The sequence below is a fragment of the Dicentrarchus labrax genome, unplaced genomic scaffold (assembly GCF_905237075.1).
Source record: "Dicentrarchus labrax unplaced genomic scaffold, dlabrax2021, whole genome shotgun sequence".
Lineage (NCBI taxonomy): Eukaryota > Metazoa > Chordata > Actinopteri > Moronidae > Dicentrarchus > Dicentrarchus labrax.
Window position 1 is genome coordinate 1,576,896 of NW_026136702.1, and position 22,114 is coordinate 1,599,009.

At 41.1% G+C, this 22,114-nt stretch overlaps 3 long non-coding RNA genes across 6 annotated transcripts; 1 reads left to right on the top strand and 2 right to left on the bottom strand.

Annotated features, from left to right (window-relative positions):
• Positions 1 to 159: 159 nt before the first annotated feature.
• On the top strand, positions 160 to 20,477 carry LOC127374053 (uncharacterized). 4 transcript variants are annotated; one of them, XR_007886982.1, is made up of 5 exons: positions 160 to 252; positions 1,399 to 1,857; positions 4,798 to 5,037; positions 6,745 to 7,658; positions 10,637 to 10,812. It is a non-coding gene; the product is annotated as an uncharacterized LOC127374053 (long non-coding RNA). The 4 variants fall into 4 exon arrangements; XR_007886979.1 differs by lacking the exons at positions 160 to 252; positions 10,637 to 10,812 and adding an exon at positions 20,353 to 20,477 and having other exon boundaries at positions 1,683 to 1,857; XR_007886981.1 differs by lacking the exons at positions 160 to 252; positions 10,637 to 10,812 and adding an exon at positions 16,512 to 16,601 and having other exon boundaries at positions 1,683 to 1,857.
• On the bottom strand, positions 7,081 to 13,393 carry LOC127374072 (uncharacterized). The gene is made up of 2 exons (XR_007886984.1): positions 13,274 to 13,393; positions 7,081 to 7,783 (listed from the first exon to the last, which is right to left on the bottom strand). It is a non-coding gene; the product is annotated as an uncharacterized LOC127374072 (long non-coding RNA).
• Positions 14,332 to 20,652, bottom strand: LOC127374082 (uncharacterized). The gene is made up of 3 exons (XR_007886986.1): positions 20,554 to 20,652; positions 18,342 to 18,418; positions 14,332 to 14,983 (listed from the first exon to the last, which is right to left on the bottom strand). It is a non-coding gene; the product is annotated as an uncharacterized LOC127374082 (long non-coding RNA).
• Positions 20,653 to 22,114: the final 1,462 nt, after the last annotated feature.

The following is a 22,114-nucleotide window of genomic DNA, read 5'->3' on the forward strand; positions in this document are numbered from 1 at the left end:
TAAAGCTAGCACATATAAACACATAAACCAAAGCTAGTGCTTAGCTACGTGCTAATCGCTAGCTACGTGCTAATCGCTAGTTACATGCTAATCGCTAGCTAACCGCTAATCGCTAGCTACATGCTAATCGCTAGCTAAGCGCTAATCGCTAGCTAAGTGCTAGCTTTGGTTAATGTGTTTAATTGTATTATGCTCCTGAAGGAGTGCTAATGTAAATTAAGGAACAGCTCATAGTAGGGTAAAATATTTAAGGTGTATTGAACTTATTTTGTGTTAATATTAAAATCATTCAGCTTTAAATTGTTTGCTTGTTAGCCACCTGCTAATTATCTTTAGCTATCCAGCTAGCGCTAGCTTATTAATGTCTTGTCATTCTCTGTAGCTAGCTGTGTGTGTGTGTGTGTGTGTGTGTGTGTGTGTGTGAGCAGGCTTTGGTTGTCATGGCAATCAGGGGAGCCCACAGCAGCTGCGCGCGCTCTCTCTCTGTCTCTAACTCCTCAGAGAGACAGAAACATTTAAAATGAATCCCCTAAAAAGCATGGCCAGGAACGACCGAAATGAAAACCGAAAAGACCGTGAGCGTCGTCATCTTGTTGACTATAGCCCTGCCGAGTTTCAGTGGTTAAAGTTAAAAAATGTGACCTGGGGAGATTGAGAGAGAAGAGGTTCAACGAGCGTTTTTCAAGAATCCTCCTCTCCATTTTAACATGGGAGTAGATGGGGCCGTGAGAGGGTGTTGCTGGCGCATCAGTGCGTTTCCCGCCAAAACTATTTGTCTGACAGCTTCAGCAGTAGTATCACTGCGACCCCAACGAATTTACCTACGTTTCTATCTATAAATTATTTCTGTAGAGTGATATTTGTGGCCATGACAGCAGTTTACAAATTTATTTTTCGACAATTTTTCTCTCTCCCCACACTCTAGCGATGATGTCACGCACTCTGGCAGTTTTTTTCAGTTGGAGGTTCTCGCAATACACACCCATTCATTTTTTGGACCGGTTTTTGGCGATTTATCGGCGAACCGTTTGGCGAAATTCTTAGAAAAGTCATAGCACTAATGTCCTCAACGAGCCGCACGTTCTGATACCTTTTTTGTGTACGTGCGATCAAAGCTCTGGGAGAAGAAGCGCGCCGAAAAAGCGTACGGAAGAATAAAATATTATAACTAGAAAATTCCTAAAGCAATTTTGATTGTGCCTTGCTCTGGCCCATATGTTAATACCATGTCTACGTGCTAACCGCTAATCGCTAGCTGTGCGCTAATCGCTAGCTAAGTGCTAACCGCTAGTTGCTAGCCAAGTGCTAGCTGTGGTTAATGTGTTTAATTGTATTATGCTCCTGAAGGAGTGCTAATGTAAATGAAGTAACAGCTCACAGTAGGGTAAAATATTTAAGGTGTATTGAACTTATTTTGTGTTAATATTAAAATCATTCAGCTTTAAATTGTTTGTTTGTTAGCCACCTGCTAATTATCTTTAGCTAGCCAGCTAGCGCTAGATTATTAATGCCATGTAATCCTCCCTATAGCATATTGATAACCTGTCATCCTCCTTAGCTAGCGCTAGCATATTAATATCATGTCATTCTCTTTAGCTAGCTAGCTAAAGCTAGCACATATAAACACATAAACCAAAGGTAGTGCTTAGCTACATGCTAATCGCTAGCTATCCGCTAATCGCTAGCTACATGCTAATCGCTAGCTAAGCGCTAATCGCTAGCTGTGCGCTAATCGCTAGCTAACCGCTAATCGCTAGCTAAGTGCTAGCTTTGGTTAATGTCTTTAATTGTGTTATGCTCCTGAAGGAGTGCTAATGTAAATTAAGGAACAGCTCATAGTAGGGTAAAATATTTAAGGTGTATTGTTCTTATTTTGTGTTAATATTAAAATCATTCAGCTTTAAATTGTTTGCTTGTTAGCCACCTGCTAATTATCTTTAGCTAGCCAGCTAGCCAGCTAGCTTATTAATGCCTTGTCATTCTCTGTAGCTAGCTGTGTGTGTGTGTGTGTGTGTGTGTGTGTGTGTGTGTGTGTGTGTGAGCAGGCTTTGGTTGTCATGGCAATCAGGGGAGCCCACAGCAGCTGCGCACGCTCTCTCTCTGTCTCTAACTCCTCAGAGAGACAGAAACATTTAAAATGAATCCCCTCAAAAGCATGGCCAGGAACGACCGAAATGAAAACCGAAAAGACCGTGAGCGTCGTCATCTTGTTGACTATAGCACTGCCAAGTTTCAGTGGTTAAAGTTAAAAAATGTGACCTGGGGAGATTGAGAGAGAAGAGGTTCAACGAGCGTGTTTCATGATTGCTCCTCTAAAATTAACATGGGAGTAGATGGGGCCGTGAGAGGGAGTTGCTGGCGCATCAGTGCGTTTCCCGCCAAAACTATTTGTCTGACAGCTTCAGCAGTAGTATCACTGCGACCCCAACGGATTTACCTACGTTTCTATCTATAAATTATTTCTGTAGAGTGAAGTTTGTGGCCATGACAGCAGTTTACAAAAAATTTTTTCGACAAATTTTTCTCTCTCCCCACACTCTAGCGATGATGTCACGCACTCTGGCAGTTTTTTTCAGTTGGAGGTTCTCGCAATACACACCCATTCATTTTTTGGACCGGTTTTTGGCGATTTACCGGCAAACCGTTTGGCGAAATTCTTAGAAAAGTCATAGCACTAATGTCCTCAACGAGCCGCACGTTTTGATACCTTTTTTGTGTATGTGCGACAAAAGCTCTGGGAGAAGAAGCGCGCCGAAAAACGTACGGAAGAATAATAATAAGTTTAATAATAATAAGCACGAGGGATAGTAGTATTGTGCTTGCTTATGCAAGGCACAATAACTAGAAAATTCCTAAAGCAATTTTGATTGTGCCTTGCTCTGGCCCATATGTTAATACCATGTCTACGTGCTAACCGCTAATCGCTAGCTGTGCGCTAATTACCTTTTATTAATGCCATGTAATCCTCCCTATAGCATATTGATAACCTGTCATCCTCCTTAGCTAGAGCTAGCACACATAAACACATTAACCAAAGGTAGCACTTAGCTATGTGCTAATCGCTAGCTAACCGCTAATCGCTAGCTAAGTGCTAACCGCTAATCGCTAGCTAAGTGCTAGCTTTGGTTAATGTGTTTAATTGTATTATGCTCCTGAAGGAGTGCTAATGTAAATTAAGGAACAGCTCATAGTAGGGTAAAATATTTAAGGTGTATTGAACTTATTTTGTGTTAATATTAAAATCATTCAGCTTTAAATTGTTTGCTTGTTAGCCGCCTGCTAATTATCTTTAGCTAGCCAGCTAGCGCTAGATCATTAATGCCATGTAATCCTCCCTATAGCATATTGATAACCTGTCATTCTCTTTAGCTAGCTAGCTAGAGCTAGCACACATAAACACATAAACCAAAGCTAGCGCTTAGCTACGTGCTAATCGCTAGCTAACTGCTAATCGCTAGCTACATGCTAATCGCTAGCTAACCGCTAGCTTTGGTTAATGTGTTTAATTGTATTATTCTCCTGAAGGAGTGCTAATGTAAATTAAGAAACAGCTCATAGTAGGGTAAAATATTTAAGGTGTATTGAACTTATTTTGTGTTAATATTAAAATCATTCAGCTTTAAATTGTTTGTTTGTTAGCCACTTTCTAATTATCTTTAGCTAGCCAGCTAGCACTAGCTTATTAATGTCTTGTCATTCTCTGTAGCTAGCTGTGTGTGTGTGTGTGTGTGTGTGTGTGTGTGTGTGTGAGCAGGCTTTGGTTGTCATGGCAATCAGGGGAGCCCACAGCAGCTGCGCACGCTCTCTCTCTGTCTCTAACTCCTCAGAGAGACAGAAACAATTAAAATGAATCCCCTCGAACCCATGGCCAGGAACGACCGAAATGAAAACCGAAAAGACCGTGAGCGTCGTCATCTTGTTGACTATAGCACTGCCGAGTTTCAGTGGTTAAAGTTAAAAAATGTGACCTGAGGAGATTGAGAGAGAAGAGGTTCAACGAGCGTTTTTCAAGATTCCTCCTCTAAAATTAACATGGGAGTAGATGGGGCCGTGAGAGGGCGTTGCTGGCGCATCAGTGCGTTTCCCGCCAAAACTATTTGTCTGACAGCTTCAGCAGTCGTATCACTGCGACCCCAACGAATTTACCTACGTTTCTATCTATAAATTATTTCTGTAGAGTGAAATTTGTGGCCGTGAGAGCAGTTTACAAATTAATTTTTCGACAAATTTTTCTCTCTCCCCACACTCTAGCGATGATGTCACGCACTCTGGCAGTTTTTTTCGGTTGGAGGTTCTCGCAATACACACCCATTCATTTTTTGGACCGGTTTTTGGCGATTTACCGGCAAACCGTTTGGCGAAATTCTTAGAAAAGTCATAGCACTCGATTCCCGGCCGAGCCGCACGTTTTGATACCTTTTTTGTGTATGTGCGACAAAAGCTGCGGGAGGAGTAGCGCGCCGAAAAAGCGTACGGAAGAATAATAAGTTTAATAAGCCCGAGGGATAATAGTATTGTGCTTGCTTATGCAAGGCACAATAACTAGAAAATTCCTAAAGCAATTTTGATTGTGCCTTGCTCTGGCCCATATGTTAATACCATGTCTACGTGCTAACCGCTAATCGCTAGCTGTGCGCTAATCGCTAGCTAAGTGCTAACCGCTAATCGCTAGCTTAGTGCTAACCGCTAATTGCTAGCTAAGTGCTAGCTTTGGTTAATGTGTTTAATTGTATTATTCTCCTGAAGGAGTGCTAATGTAAATTAAGGAACAGCTCATTGTAGGGTAAAATATTTAAGGTGTATTGAACTTATTTTGTGTTAATATTAAAATCATTCAGCTTTAAATTGTTTGCTTGTTAGCCACCTTCTAATTATCTTTAGCTAGCCAGCTAGCGCTAGATTATTAATGCCATGTAATCCTGCCTTTAGCATATTGATAACCTGTCATCCTCCTTAGCTAGCGCTAGCATATTAATATCATGTCATTCTCTTTAGCTAGCTAGCTAGAGCTAGCACACATAAACACATAAACCAAAGGTAGCGCTTAGCTACGTGCTAATCGCTAGCTAACCGCTAATCGCTAGCTACATGCTAATCGCTAGCTACATGCTAATCGCTAGCTAAAGCGCTAATCGCTAGCTAAGTGCTAGCTTTGGTTAATGTGTTTAATTGTATTATGCTCCTGAAGGAGTGCTAATGTAAATTAAGGAACAGCTCATAGTAGGGTAAAATATTTAAGGTGTATTGTTCTTATTTTGTGTTAATATTAAAATCATTCAGCTTTAAATTGTTTGCTTGTTAGCCGCCTGCTAATTGTCTTTAGCTAGCCAGCTAGCGCTAGCTTATTAAGGTCTTGTCATTCTCTGTAGCTAGCTGTGTGTGTGTGTGTGTGTGTGTGTGTGTGTGTGTGTGTGTGTGTGGGCAGGCTTTAGTTGTCATGGCAATCAGGGGAGCCCACAGCAGCTGCGCACGCTCGCTCTCTGTCTCTAACTCCTCAGAGAGACAGAAACATTTAAAATGAATCCCCTCAAAAGCATGGCCAGGAACGACCGAAATGAAAACCGAAAAGACCGTGAGCGTCGTCATCTTGTTGACTATAGCACTGCCGAGTTTCAGTGGCTAAAGTTAAAAAATGTGACCTGGGGAGATTGAGAGAGAAGAGGTTCAACGAGCGTGTTTCAAGAATCCTCCTCTCCTTTTTAACATGGGAGTAGATGGGGCCGTGAGAGGGCGTTGCTGGCGCATCAGTGCGTCTCCCGCCAAAACTATTTGTCTGACAGCTTCAGCAGTAGTATCACTGCGACCCCAACGGATTTACCTACGTTTCTATCTATAAATTATTTCTGTAGAGTGAAATTTGTGGCCATGACAGCAGTTTACAAATTTATTTTTCGACAAATTTTTCTCTCTCCCCACACTCTAGCGATGATGTCACGCACTCTGGCAGTTTTTTTCGGTTGGAGGTTCTCGCAATACACACCCATTCATTTTTTGGACCGGTTTTTGGCGATTTATCGGCAAACCGTTTGGCGAAATTCTTAGAAAAGTCATAGCACTCGATTCCCGGCCGAGCCGCACGTTTTGATACCTTTTTTGTGTACGTGCGACAAAAGCTCCGGGAGGAGTAGCGCGCCGAAAAACGTACGGAAGAATAATATTAACTAGAAAATTCCTAAAGCAATTTTGATTGTGCCTTGCTCTGGCCCATATGTTAATACCATGTCTAGCCATGTCTTGCTCTTTAGCACGCTAGCGCTAGCATATTAATACCATGTAATTCTCTTTAGCTAGAGCTAGCACACATAAACACATTAACCAAAGGTAGCGCTTAGCTACGTGCTAAGCGCTAGCTAAGCGCTAATCGCTAGCTAAGCGCTAATCGCTAGCTACGTGCTAATCGCTAGCTAAGTGCTAGCTTTGGTTAATGTGTTTAATTGTATAATGCTCCTGAAGGAGTGCTAATGTAAATGAAGGAACAGCTCATAGTAGGGTAAAATATTTAAGGTGTATTAAACTTACTTTGTGTTAATATTAAAATCATTCAGCCTTAAATTGTTTGCTTGTTAGCCGCCTGCTAATTATCTTTAGCTAGCCAGCTAGCGCTAGATTATTAATGCCATGTAATCCTCCCTATAGCATATTGATAACCTGTCATCCTCCTTAGCTAGCGCTAGCATATTAATATCATGTCATTCTCTTTAGTTAGCTAGCTAGAGCTAGCACACATAAACACATAAACCAAAGCTAGCGCTTAGCTACGTGCTAATCGCTAGCTAACCGCTAATCGCTAGCTAACCGCTAATCGCTAGCTACATGCTAATCGCTAGCTAAGCGCTAATCGCTAGCTGAGTGCTAGCTTTGGTTAATGTGTTTAATTGTATTATGCTCCTGAAGGAGTGCTAATGTAAATTAAGGAACAGCTCATAGTAGGGTAAAATATTTAAGGTGTATTGTTCTTATTTTGTGTTAATATTAAAATCATTCAGCTTTAAATTGTTTGTTTGTTAGCCACCTGCTAATTATCTTTAGCTAGCCAGCTAGCGCTAGCTTATTAATGTCTTGTCATTCTCTGTAGCTAGCTGTGTGTGTGTGTGTGTGTGTGTGTGTGTGTGTGAGCAGGCTTTGGTTGTCATGGCAATCAGGGGAGCCCACAGCAGCTGCGCACGCTCTCTCTCTGTCTCTAACTCCTCAGAGAGACAGAAAACATTTAAAATGAATCCCCTCAAAAGCATGGCCAGGAACGACCGAAATGAAAACCGAAAAGACCGTGAGCGTCGTCATCTTGTTGACTATAGCGCTGCCGAGTTTCAGTGGTTAAAGTTAAAAAATGTGACCTGGGGAGATTGAGAGAGAAGAGGTTCAACGAGCGTTTTTCAAGAATCCTCCTCTCCATTTTAACATGGGAGTAGATGGGGCCATGAGAGGGAGTTGCTGGCGCATCAGTGCGTCTCCCGCCAAAACTATTTGTCTGACAGCTTCAGCAGTAGTATCACTGCGACCCCAACGAATTTACCTACGTTTCTATCTATAAATTATTTCTGTACAGTGAAATTTGTGGCCATGACAGCAGTTTACAAATTTATTTTTCGACAAATTTTTCTCTCTCCCCACACTCTAGCGATGATGTCACGCACTCTGGCAGTTTTTTTCGGTTGGAGGTTCTCGCAATACACACCCATTCATTTTTTGGACCGGTTTTTGGCGATTTACCGGCGAACCGTTTGGCGAAATTCTTAGAAAAGTCATAGCACTCGATTCCCGGCCGAGCCGCACGTTTTGATACCTTTCTTGTGTACGTGCGACAAAAGCTCCGGGAGGAGTAGCGCGCCGAAAAACGTACGGAAGAATAATAATAATAACTAGAAAACCAAAGGAATTTTGTATTGTGCTTGCTTATGCACTGGCCCAATAATAAGCATGACCGATAGTAGTATTGTGCTTGCTTATGCAAGGCACAATAAATATAATAAGTATGGGAAGAGTAGTATTGTACGCTTGCTTTGCAAGGCACAATAACTAGAAAATTCCTAAAGCAATTTCTAGCTTTGGTTAATGTGTTTAATTGTATTATGCTCCTGAAGGAGTGCTAATGTAAATTAAGGAACAGCTCATAGTAGGTAAAATATTTAAGGTGTATTGTTCTTATTTTGTGTTAATATTAAAATCATTCAGCTTTAAATTGTTTGCTTGTTAGCCACCTGCTAATTATCTTTAGCTAGCCAGCTAGCGCTAGATTATTAATGCCATGTAATCCTCCCTATAGCATATTGATAACCTGTCATCCTCCTTAGCTAGCGCTAGCATATTAATATCATGTCATTCTCTTTAGCTAGCTAGCTAGAGCTAGCACACATAAACACATAAACCAAAGCTAGCGCTTAGCTACGTGCTAATCGCTAGCTAACCGCTAATCGCTAGCTACGTGCTAATCGCTAGCTAACTGCTAATCGCTAGCTACATGCTAATCGCTAGCTAAGCGCTAATCGCTAGCTAAGTGCTAGCTTTGGTTAATGTGTTTAATTGTATTATGCTCCTGAAGGAGTGCTAATGTAAATTAAGGAACAGCTCATAGTAGGGTAAAATATTTAAGGTGTATTGAACTTATTTTGTGTTAATATTAAAATCATTCAGCTTTAAATTGTTTGCTTGTTAGCCACCTGCTAATTATCTTTAGCTAGCCAGCTAGCGCTAGCTTATTAATGTCTTGTCATTCTCTGTAGCTAGCTGTGTGTGTGTGTGTGTGTGTGTGTGTGTGTGTGTGTGGGAGCAGGCTTTGGTTGTCATGGCAATCAGGGGAGCCCACAGCAGCTGCGCACGCTCTCTCTCTGTCTCTAACTCCTCAGAGAGACAGAAAACATTTAAAATGAATCCCCTCAAAAGCATGGCCAGGAACGACCGAAATGAAAACCGAAAAGACCGTGAGCGTCGTCATCTTGTTGACTATAGCACTGCCGAGTTTCAGTGGTTAAAGTTAAAAAATGTGACCTGGGGAGATTGAGAGAGAAGAGGTTCAACGAGCGTGTTTCAAGATTCCTCCTCTAAAATTTAACATGGGAGTAGATGGGGCCGTGAGAGGGAGTTGCTGGCGCATCAGTGCGTTTCCCGCCAAAACTATTTGTCTGACAGCTTCAGCAGTAGTATCACTGCGACCCCAACGGATTTACCTACGTTTCTATCTATAAATTATTTCTGTAGAGTGAAATTTGTGGCCATGACAGCAGTTTACAAATTTATTTTTCGACAAATTTTTCTCTCTCCCCACACTCTAGCGATGATGTCACGCACTCTGGCAGTTTTTTTCAGTTGGAGGTTCTCGCAATACACACCCATTCATTTTTTGGACCGGTTTTTGGCGATTTACCGGCAAACCGTTTGGCGAAATTCTTAGAAAAGTCATAGCACTAGATGTCCCCGACGAGCCGCACGTTTTGATACCTTTTTTGTGTATGTGCGACAAAAGCTCTGGGAGAAGAAGCGCGCCGAAAAACGTACGGAAGAATAATAATAAGTTTAATAATAATAAGCAGGATAGTAGTATTGTGCTTGCTTATGCAAGGCACAATAACTAGAAAATTCCTAAAGCAATTTTGATTGTGCCTTGCTCTGGCCCATATGTTAATACCATGTCTACGTGCTAACCGCTAATCGCTAGCTGTGCGCTAATTACTTTATTAATGCCATGTAATCCTCCTATAGCATATGAAACCTTCATCCTCTTAGCTAGAGCTAGCACACATAAACACATTAACCAAAGTACACTTAGCTATGCTAGCTAACCGCTAATCGCTAGCTAAGTGCTAATCCGCTAATCGCTAGCTAAGTGCTAGCTTTGGTTAATGTGTTTAATTGTATTATGCTCCTGAAGGAGTGCTAATGTAAATTAAGGAACAGCTCATAGTAGGGTAAAATATTTAAGGTGTATTGAACTTATTTTGTGTTAATATTAAAATCATTCAGCTTTAAATTGTTTGTTTGTTAGCCACCTGCTAATTATCTTTAGCTAGCCAGCTAGCGCTAGCTTATTAATGTCTTGTCATTCTCTGTAGCTAGCTGTGTGTGTGTGTGTGTGTGTGTGTGTGTGTGTGTGTGTGAGCAGGCTTTGGTTGTCATGGCAATCAGGGGAGCCCACAGCAGCTGCGCACGCTCTCTCTCTGTCTCTAACTCCTCAGAGAGACAGAAAACATTTAAAATGAATCCCCTCAAAAGCATGGCCAGGAACGACCGAAATGAAAACCGAAAAGACCGTGAGCGTCGTCATCTTGTTGACTATAGCACTGCCGAGTTTCAGTGGTTAAAGTTAAAAAATGTGACCTGGGGAGATTGAGAGAGAAGAGGTTCAACGAGCGTTTTTCAAGATTCCTCCTCTAAAATTTAACATGGGAGTAGATGGGGCCGTGAGAGGGCGTTGCTGGCGCATCAGTGCGTCTTCCCGCCAAAACTATTTGTCTGACAGCTTCAGCAGTAGTATCACTGCGACCCCAACGGATTTACCTACGTTTCTATCTATAAATTATTTCTGTAGAGTGAAATTTGTGGCCATGACAGCAGTTTACAAATTTATTTTTCGACAAATTTTTCTCTCTCCCCACACTCTAGCGATGATGTCACGCACTCTGGCAGTTTTTTTCGGTTGGAGGTTCTCGCAATACACACCCATTCATTTTTTGGACCGGTTTTTGGCGATTTATCGGCAAACCGTTTGGCGAAATTCTTAGAAAAGTCATAGCACTCGATTCCCGGCCGAGCCGCACGTTTTGATACCTTTTTTGTGTATGTGCGACAAAAGCTCCGGGAGGAGTAGCGCGCCGAAAAACGTACGGAAGAATAATAATAACTAGAAAATTCCTAAAGCAATTTTGATTGTGCCTTGCTCTGGCCCGTGACACTGGCCCATACATTACTGACACTGCCGAGTAGTTTACAGTACAATGAGGGGAGACACCCGTGTTTAATTCGGCGTCCGCGTGATCCACTAACAACCACGTATTTTAATGACAAATCGTGTTTTTTCCATCTATTGCCACGGTCTTCTCCCACTTAAATAGTGAGCCTGGTAACGAGTTGATGCGACAAAGTCGGCCAAAAAGTTGGTATTTATGTATTATATTGATGCCGAGTTAACAAGAAGACTGTTGAGATATGATGAGTTTTTTCTTGTGTTTCTACAGTTATGTGCTTTTATGTAAGCGCAAATAATTGTTAATATATGGTATTTCTTAAATGGAGTTTGGCATAATATTGTCCTGGGATAATGCAGGAAGGGTCATGGTTTAATTAAAATTGCTAAAGTAACTAAATAAGTAATAACCACAATGGTGGGAATAATAAGTATGTAGTTATAATAATAATAATAATAACAACAATAATAAGTAATGCTATCAATAATATGAATAACAATATTTATATTAATAAATAATACATAATTAAGAAAGAAAACTATTCTTACTGTGCAGTCATAGGCAGTTACAACAGTCTGAGTGTCTTCTTCCTCACAAAATAAATTTAACTTGATGTTTTATTACATTACTGAATCTGTATTACTTGTGTAATGTGTAACAAGTTGAAATAGATGGCTAATTAAGAATTTCAGTGTCTTTTGTGACGTTTAATTAGCAAAGTAATCGTTTGTCCTCTCTAGCTAGCGAGTGCTAGCACATTCATACCTTGTTCTGTCTAGCTAGCTGGCACTAGAACATTAGTAGCTTATCCTATCTAGCAAACAAAGCATATTAATTAATTAGCTAGCCTTCTTCTACCTTCTAATTCTCTTTAGGTAGCTAGCTAGAGCTAGCACACATAAACACATTAACCAAAGCTAGCGCTTAGCTATGTGCTAATCGCTAGCTAAACGCTAATCACTAGCTGTGCGCTAATCGCTAGCTAACCGCTAACCGCTAGCTAACCGCTAATCGCTAGCAAAGTGCTAGCTTTGGTTAATGTGTTTAATTGTATTATGCTCCTGAAGGAGTGCTAATATAAATTAAGGAACAGCTCATAGTAGGGTAAAATATTTGAGGTGTATTGAACTTATTTTGTGTTAATATTAAAATCATTCAGCTTTAAATTGTTTGCTTGTTAGCCACCTGTTAATTATCTTTAGCTAGCCAGCTAGCTTATTAATGCCATGTAATCCTCCCTATAGCATATTGATAACCTGTCATCCTCCTTAGCTAGGCTAGCATACTGATATCATGTCATTCTCTTTAGCTAGCTAGATAGAGCTAGCACACATAAACACATAAACCAAAGGTAGCGCTTAGCTACATGCTAATCGCAACTAGCTAACTAACGCTAGCTAACTAATCGCTAGCTAAGCGCTAATCGCTAGCTAAGTGCTAGCTTTGGTTAATGTGTTTAATTGTATTATGCTCCTGAAGGAGTGCTAATGTAAATTAAGGAACAGCTCATAGTAGGGTAAAATATTTAAGGTGTATTGAACTTATTTTGTGTTAATATTAAAATCATTCAGCTTTAAATTGTTTGCTTGTTAGCCACCTGCTAATTATCTTTAGCTAGCCAGCTAGCGCTAGCTTATTAATGTCTTGTCATTCTCTGTAGCTAGCTGTGTGTGTGTGTGTGTGTGTGTGTGTGTGTGTGTGTGTGAGCAGGCTTTGGTTGTCATGGCAATCAGGGGAGCCCACAGCAGCTGCGCACGCTCTCTCTCTGTCTCTAACTCCTCAGAGAGACAGAAACATTTAAAATGAATCCCCTCAAAAGCATGGCCAGGAACGACCGAAATGAAAACCGAAAAGACCGTGGGCGTTGTCATCTTGTTGACTATAGCACTGCCAAGTTTCAGTGGTTAAAGTTAAAAAATGTGACCTGGGGAGATTGAGAGAGAAGAGGTTCAACGAGCTCCTTTCAAGATTCGTCCTCTAAAATTTAACATGGGAGTAGATGGGGCCGTGAGAGGGTGTTGCTGGCGCATCAGTGCGTTTCCCGCCAAAACTATTTGTCTGACAGCTTCAGCAGTGGTATCACTGCGACCCCAACGAATTTACCTACGTTTCTATCTATAAATTATTTCTGTAGAGTGAAATTTGTGGCCATGACAGCAGTTTACAAATTTATTTTTCGACAAATTTTTCCCTTCTCCCCACACTCTAGCGATGATGTCACGCACTCTGGCAGTTTTTTTCAGTTGGAGGTTCTCGCAATACACACCCATTCATTTTTTGGACCGGTTTTTGGCGATTTATCGGCAAACCGTTTGGCGAAATTCTTAGAAAAGTCATAGCACTACGATTCCCGGCCGAGCCGCACGTTTTGATACCTTTTTTGTGTATGTGCGACAAAAGCTGCGGGAGAAGAAGCGCGCCGAAAAACGTACGGAAGAAGAATAATAATAAGCCCGAGGAAGAGTAGTATTGTGCTTGCTTATGCAAGGCACAATAATAAACAGGGATAATAGTATTGTGCTTGCTTATGCAAGGCACAATAACTAGAAAATTCCTAAAGCAATTTTGATTGTGCCTTGCTCTGGCCCATATGTTAATACCATGTCTACGTGCTAACCGCTAAATTAGCTGTGCGCTAATCGCTAGCTAACGCTAATCGCTAGCTAGCTAATCGCTAGCTAAGTGCTACCGCTAATCGCTAGCTAAGTGCTAGCTTTGGTTAATGTGTTTAATTGTATTATGCTCCTGAAGGAGTGCTAATGTAAATTAAGGAACAGCTCATAGTAGGGTAAAATATTTAAGGTGTATTGTACTTATTTTGTGTTAATATTAAAATCATTCAGCTTTAAATTGTTTGCTTGTTAGCCACCTGCTAATTATCTTTAGCTAGCCAGCTAGCGCTAGATTATTAATGCCATGTAATCCTCCCTATAGCATATTGATAACCTGTCATCCTCCTTAGCTAGCGCTAGCATATTAATATCATGTCATTCTCTTTAGCTAGCTAGCTAGAGCTAGCACACATAAACACATAAACCAAAGGTAGCGCTTAGCTACGTGCTAATCGCTAGCTAACCGCTAATCGCTAGCTACATGCTAATCGCTAGCTACATGCTAATCGCTAGCTAAGCGCTAATCGCTAGCTAAGTGCTAGCTTTGGTTAATGTGTTTAATTGTATTATGCTCCTGAAGGAGTGCTAATGTAAATTAAGGAACAGCTCATAGTAGGGTAAAATATTTAAGGTGTATTGTTCTTATTTTGTGTTAATATTAAAATCATTCAGCTTTAAATTGTTTGCTTGTTAGCCACCTGCTAATTGTCTTTAGCTAGCCAGCTAGCGCTAGCTTATTAATGTCTTGTCATTCTCTGTAGCTAGCTGTGTGTGTGTGTGTGTGTGTGTGTGTGTGTGTGTGGGGCAGGCTTTAGGTTGTCATGGCAATCAGGGGAGCCCACAGCAGCTGCGCACGCTCTCTCTCTGTCTCTAACTCCTCAGAGAGACAGAAAACATTTAAAATGAATCCCCTCAAAAGCATGGCCAGGAACGACCGAAATGAAAACCGAAAAGACCGTGAGCGTCGTCATCTTGTTGACTATAGCACTGCCGAGTTTCAGTGGCTAAAGTTAAAAAATGTGACCTGGGGAGATTGAGAGAGAAGAGGTTCAACGAGCGTGTTTCAAGAATCCTCCTCTCCATTTTAACATGGGAGTAGATGGGGCCGTGAGAGGGCGTTGCTGGCGCATCAGTGCGTCTCCCGCCAAAACTATTTGTCTGACAGCTTCAGCAGTAGTATCACTGCGACCCCAACGGATTTACCTACGTTTCTATCTATAAATTATTTCTGTAGAGTGAAATTTGTGGCCATGACAGCAGTTTACAAATTTATTTTTCGACAAATTTTTCTCTCTCCCCACACTCTAGCGATGATGTCACGCACTCTGGCAGTTTTTTTCGGTTGGAGGTTCTCGCAATACACACCCATTCATTTTTTGGACCGGTTTTTGGCGATTTACCGGCAAACCGTTTGGCGAAATTCTTAGAAAAGTCATAGCACTCGATTCCCGGCCGAGCCGCACGTTTTGATACCTTTCTTGTGTATGTGCGACAAAAGCTGCGGGAGGAGTAGCGCGCCGAAAAACGTACGGAAGAATAATAAGTTTAAACTAGAAAATTCCTAAAGCAATTTTGATTGTGCCTTGCTCTGGCCCATATGTTAATACCATGTCTACGTGCTAACCGCTATAACGCTAGCTAATCGCTAGCTATGCGCTAATCGCTAGCTAAGCTAATCGCTAGCTAGTGCTAACCGCTAATCGCTAGCTAAGTGCTAGCTTTGGTTAATGTGTTTAATTGTATTATGCTCCTGAAGGAGTGCTAATGTAAATTAAGGAACAGCTCATAGTAGGGTAAAATATTTAAGGTGTATTGTTCTTATTTTGTGTTAATATTAAAATCATTCAGCTTTAAATTGTTTGCTTGTTAGCCACCTTCTAATTATCTTTAGCTAGCCAGCTAGCGCTAGATTATTAATGCCATGTAATCCTCCCTATAGCATATTGATAACCTGTCATCCTCCTTAGCTAGCGCTAGCATATTAATATCATGTCATTCTCTTTAGCTAGCTAGCTAGAGCTAGCACACATAAACACATAAACCAAAGCTAGCGCTTAGCTACGTGCTAATCGCTAGCTACTGCTAATCGCTAGCTAACCGCTAAGCTAACTAGCTACGTGCTAATCGCTAGCTAACTGCTAATCGCTAGCTACATGCTAATCGCTAGCTAAGCGCTAATCGCTAGCTAAGTGCTAGCTTTGGTTAATGTGTTTAATTGTATTATGCTCCTGAAGGAGTGCTAATGTAAATTAAGGAACAGCTCATAGTAGGGTAAAATATTTAAGGTGTATTGAACTTATTTTGTGTTAATATTAAAATCATTCAGCTTTAAATTGTTTGTTTGTTAGCCACCTGCTAATTATCTTTAGCTAGCCAGCTAGCGCTAGCTTATTAATGTCTTGTCATTCTCTGTAGCTAGCTGTGTGTGTGTGTGTGTGTGTGTGTGTGTGTGTGTGTGGAGCAGGCTTTGGTTGTCATGGCAATCAGGGGAGCCCACAGCAGCTGCGCACGCTCTCTCTGTCTCTAACTCCTCAGAGAGACAGAAAACATTTAAAATGAATCCCCTCAAAAGCATGGCCAGGAACGACCGAAATGAAAACCGAAAACACCGTGGGCGTCGTCATCTTGTTGACTATAGCACTGCCGAGTTTCAGTGGCTAAAGTTAAAAAATGTGACCTGGGGAGATTGAGAGAGAAGAGGTTCAACGAGCGTTTTTCAAGATTCCTCCTCTAAAATTTAACATGGGAGTAGATGGGGCCGTGAGAGGGCGTTGCTGGCGCATCAGTGCGTCTCCCGCCAAAACTATTTGTCTGACAGCTTCAGCAGTAGTATCACTGCGACCCCAACGGATTTACCTACGTTTCTATCTATAAATTATTTCTGTAGAGTGAAATTTGTGGCCATGACAGCAGTTTACAAATTTATTTTTCGACAAATTTTTCTCTCTCCCCACACTCTAGCGATGATGTCACGCACTCTGGCAGTTTTTTTCAGTTGGAGGTTCTCGCAATACACACCCATTCATTTTTTGGACCGGTTTTTGGCGATTTATCGGCAAACCGTTTGGCGAAATTCTTAGAAAAGTCATAGCACTCGATGTCCCGGCCGAGCCGCACGTTTTGATACCTTTTTTGTGTATGTGCGACAAAAGCTGCGGGAGAAGAAGCGCGCCGAAAAAGTACGGAAGAATAATAATATATAAGCCCGAAAATTTAAAGTATATTATTGTGCTTGCTTATGCAAGGCACAATAACTAGAAAATTCCTAAAGCAATTTTGATTGTGCCTTTGCTCTGGCCCATATGTTAATACCATGTCTACGTGCTAACCGCTAATCGCTAGCTGTGCGCTAATCGCTAGCTAAGTGCTGACCTATGCTAATCGCTAGCTAAGTGCTAGCTTTGGTTAATGTGTTTAATTGTATTATGCTCCTGAAGGAGTGCTAATGTAAATTAAGGAACAGCTCATAGTAGGGTAAAATATTTAAGGTGTATTGTTCTTATTTTGTGTTAATATTAAAATCATTCAGCTTTAAATTGTTTGTTTGTTAGCCACCTGCTAATTATCTTTAGCTAGCCAGCTAGCGCTAGATTATTAATGCCATGTAATCCTCCCTATAGCATATTGATAACCTGTCATCCTCCTTAGCTAGCGCTAGCATATTAATATCATGTCATTCTCTTTAGCTAGCTAGCTAGAGCTAGCACACATAAACACATAAACCAAAGCTAGCGCTAGCTAGTGCTAATCGCATAAACTACATAAACCAAAGCTAGCGCTAACTAGCTACGTGCTAATCGCTAGCTAACCGCTAATCGCTAGCTACGTGCTAATCGCTAACCGCTAATCGCTAGCTACATGCTAATCGCTAGCTAAGCGCTAATCGCTAGCTAAGTGCTAGCTTTGGTTAATGTGTTTAATTGTATTATGCTCCTGAAGGAGTGCTAATGTAAATTAAGGAACAGCTCATAGTAGGGTAAAATATTTAAGGTGTATTGTTCTTATTTTGTGTTAATATTAAAATCATTCAGCTTTAAATTGTTTGTTTGTTAGCCACCTGCTAATTATCTTTAGCTAGCCAGCTAGCGCTAGCTTATTAATGTCTTGTCAGCCTCTGTAGCTAGCTGTGTGTGTGTGTGTGTGTGTGTGTGTGTGTGTGTGTGGCAGGCTTTGGTTGTCATGGCAATCAGGGGAGCCCACAGCAGCTGCGCACGCTCTCTCTCTGTCTCTAACTCCTCAGAGAGACAGAAACATTTAAAATGAATCCCCTCAAAAGCATGGCCAGGAACGACCGAAATGAAAACCGAAAAGACCGTGAGCGTCGTCATCTTGTTGACTATAGCGCTGCCGAGTTTCAGTGGTTAAAGTTAAAAAATGTGACCTGGGGAGATTGAGAGAGAAGAGGTTCAACGAGCGTTTTTCAAGATTCCTCCTCTCCATTTTAACATGGGAGTAGATGGGGCCGTGAGAGGGAGTTGCTGGCGCATCAGTGCGTTTCCCGCCAAAACTATTTGTCTGACAGCTTCAGCAGTAGTATCACTGCGACCCCAACGGATTTACCTACGTTTCTATCTATAAATTATTTCGGTAGAGTGAAATTTGTGGCCATGACAGCAGTTTACAAATTTATTTTTCGACAAATTTTTCTCTCTCCCCACACTCTAGCGATGATGTCACGCACTCTGGCAGTTTTTTTCAGTTGGAGGTTCTCGCAATACACACCCATTCATTTTTTGGACCGGTTTTTGGCGATTTACCGGCAAACCGTTTGGCGAAATTCTTAGAAAAGTCATAGCACTAGATGTCCCGGCCGAGCCGCACGTTTTGATACCTTTTTTGTGTATGTGCGACAAAAGCTCCGGGAGAAGAAGCGCGCCGAAAAACGTACGGAAGAATAAAATATTATAACTAGAAAATTCCTAAAGCAATTTTGATTGTGCCTTGCTCTGGCCCGTGACACTGGCCCATACATTACTGACACTGCCGAGTAGTTTACAGTACAATGAGGGGAGACACCCGTGTTTAATTCGGCGTCCGCGTGATCCACTAACAACCACGTATTTTAATGACAAATCTTGTTTTTTCCATCTATTGCCACGATCTTCTCCCACTGAAATAGTGAGGCCGGTAACGAGTTGATGCGACAAAGTCGGCCAAAAAGTTGGTATTTATGTATTATATTGATGCCGAATTAACAAGAAGACTGTTGAGATATGATGAGTTTTTTCTTGTGTTTCTACAGTTATGTGCTTTTATGTAAGCGCAAATAATTGTTAACATATGGTATTTCTTAAATGGAGTTTGGCATAATATTGTCCTGGGATAATGCAGGAAGGGTCATGGTTTAATTAAAATTGCTAAAGTAACTAAATAAGTAATAACCACAATGGTGGGAATAATAAGTATGTAGTTATAATAATAATAATGATAATAATAGTAATAATAATAATAACAATAATAAGTAATGCTATCAATAACATGAATAACAATATTTATATTAATAAATAATACATAATTAAGAAAGAAAACTATTCTTACTGTGCAGTCATAGGCAGTTACAACAGTCTGAGTGTCTTCTTCCTCACAAAATAAATCTAACTTGATGTTTTATTACATTACTAAATCTGTATTACTTGTGTCATGTGTAACAAGTTGAAATAGATGGCTAATTAAGAATTTCAGTGTCTTTTGTGACGTTTAATTAGCACAGTAATCCTTTGTCCTCTCTAGCTAGCGAGTGCTAGCACATTCATACCTTGTTCTGTCTAGCTAGCTTGTGCTAGAACATTAGTAGCTTATCCTCTCTAGCAAGCAAGGCATTTAAATTAATTAGCTAGCCTTCTAATACCTTCTTCTACCTACTAATTCTCTTTAGCTAGCTAGCTAGAGCTAGCACACATAAACACATTAACCAGAGCTGGCGCTAAACTACGTGCTAATCGCTAGCTAACCGCTAATCGCTAGCTATGTGCTAATCGCTAGCTATGCGCTAATCGCTAGCTAAGCGCTAATCGCTAGCTAAGTGCTAGCTTTGGTTAATTTGTTTAATTGTATTATGCTCCTGAAGGAAAGCTAATGTAAATTAAGGAACAGCTCATAGTAGGGTAAAATATTTAAGGTGTATTGAACTTATTTTGTGTTAATATTAAAATCATTCAGCTTTAAATTGTTTGTTTGTTAGCCACCTTCTAATTATCTTTAGCTAGCCAGCTAGCTAGCGCTAGCTTATTAATGCCTTGTCATTCTCTGTAGCTAGCTGTGTGTGTGTGTGTGTGTGTGTGTGTGTGTGTGTGTGGGGGGAGCAGGCTTTGGTTGTCATGGCAATCAGGGGAGCCCACAGCAGCTGCGCACGCTCTCTCTCTGTCTCTAACTCCTCAGAGAGACAGAAACATTTAAAATGAATCCCCTCAAAAGCATGGCCAGGAACGACCGAAATGAAAACCGAAAAGACCGTGGGCGTCGTCATCTTGTTGACTATAGCACTGCCGAGTTTCAGTGGCTAAAGTTAAAAAATGTGACCTGGGGAGATTGAGAGAGAAGAGGTTCAACGAGCGTTTTTCAAGATTCCTCCTCTAAAATTAACATGGGAGTAGATGGGGCCGTGAGAGGGCGTTGCTGGCGCATCAGTGCGTCTCCCGCCAAAACTATTTGTCTGACAGCTTCAGCAGTAGTATCACTGCGACCCCAACGGATTTACCTACGTTTCTATCTATAAATTATTTCTGTAGAGTGAAATTTGTGGCCATGACAGCAGTTTACAAATTTATTTTTCGACAAATTTTTCCCTCTCCCCACACTCTAGCGATGATGTCACGCACTCTGGCAGTTTTTTTCAGTTGGAGGTTCTCGCAATACACACCCATTCATTTTTTGGACCGGTTTTTGGCGATTTATCGGCAAACCGTTTGGCGAAATTCTTAGAAAAGTCATAGCACTCGATTCCCGGCCGAGCCGCACGTTTTGATACCTTTTTTGTGTATGTGCGACAAAAACTGCGGGAGAAGAAGCGCGCCGAAAAACAGGCGGAAGAATAATAAGAAAACCTAGAAAATTCCTAAAGCAATTTTGATTGTGCCTTGCTCTGGCCCATATGTTAATACCATGTCTACGTGCTAACCGCTATTTAACCGCTAATCGCTAGCTGTGCGCTAATCGCTAGCTAAGTGCTAACCGCTAGTTGCTAGCCAAGTGCTAGCTGTGGTTAATGTGTTTAATTGTATTATGCTCCTGAAGGAGTGCTAATGTAAATTAAGGAACAGCTCATAGTAGGGTAAAATATTTAAGGTGTATTGAACTTATTTTGTGTTAATATTAAAATCATTCAGCTTTAAATTGTTTGTTTGTTAGCCACCTGCTAATTATCTTTAGCTAGCCAGCTAGCGCTAGATTATTAATGCCATGTAATCCTCCCTATAGCATATTGATAACCTGTCATCCTCCTTAGCTAGCGCTAGCATATTAATATCATGTCATTCTCTTTAGCTAGCTAGCTAAAGCTAGCACATATAAACACATAAACCAAAGGTAGTGCTTAGCTACATGCTAATCGCTAGCTATCCGCTAATCGCTAGCTACATGCTAATCGCTAGCTAAGCGCTAATCGCTAGCTGTGCGCTAATCGCTAGCTAACCGCTAATCGCTAGCTAAGTGCTAGCTCTGGTTAATGTGTTTAATTGTATTATGCTCCTGAAGGAGTGCTAATGTAAATTAAGGAACAGCTCATAGTAGGGTAAAATATTTAAGGTGTATTGTTCTTATTTTGTGTTAATATTAAAATCATTCAGCTTTAAATTGTTTGCTTGTTAGCCACCTGCTAATTATCTTTAGCTAGCCAGCTAGCCAGCTAGCTTATTAATGTCTTGTCATTCTCTGTAGCTAGCTGTGTGTGTGTGTGTGTGTGTGTGTGTGAGCAGGCTTTGGTTGTCATGGCAATCAGGGGAGCCCACAGCAGCTGCGCACGCTCTCTCTGTCTCTAACTCCTCAGAGAGACAGAAAACAATTAAAACGAATCCCCTCAAAAGCATGGCCAGGAACGACCGAAATGAAAACCGAAAAGACCGTGAGCGTCGTCATCTTGTTGACTATAGCGCTGCCGAGTTTCAGTGGTTAAAGTTAAAAAATGTGACCTGGACAGATTGAGAGAGAAGAGGTTCAACGAGCGTTTTTCAAGATTTGTCCTCTAAAATTAACATGGGAGTAGATGGGGCCGTGAGAGGGTGTTGCTGGCGCATCAGTGCGTCTCCCGCCAAAACTATTTGTCTGACAGCTTCAGCAGTAGTATCACTGCGACCCCAACGGATTTACCTACGTTTCTATCTATAAATTATTTCTGTAGAGTGAAATTTGTGGCCATGACAGCAGTTTACAAATTTATTTTTCGACAAATTTTTCCCTTCTCCCCACACTCTAGCGATGATGTCACGCACTCTGGCAGTTTTTTTCAGTTGGAGGTTCTCGCAATACACACCCATTCATTTTTTTACCGGTTTTTGGCGATTTACCGGCAAACCGTTTGGCGAAATTCTTAGAAAAGTCATAGCACTCGATTCCCGGCCGAGCCGCACGTTTTGATACCTTTCTTGTGTATGTGCGACAAAAGCTCCG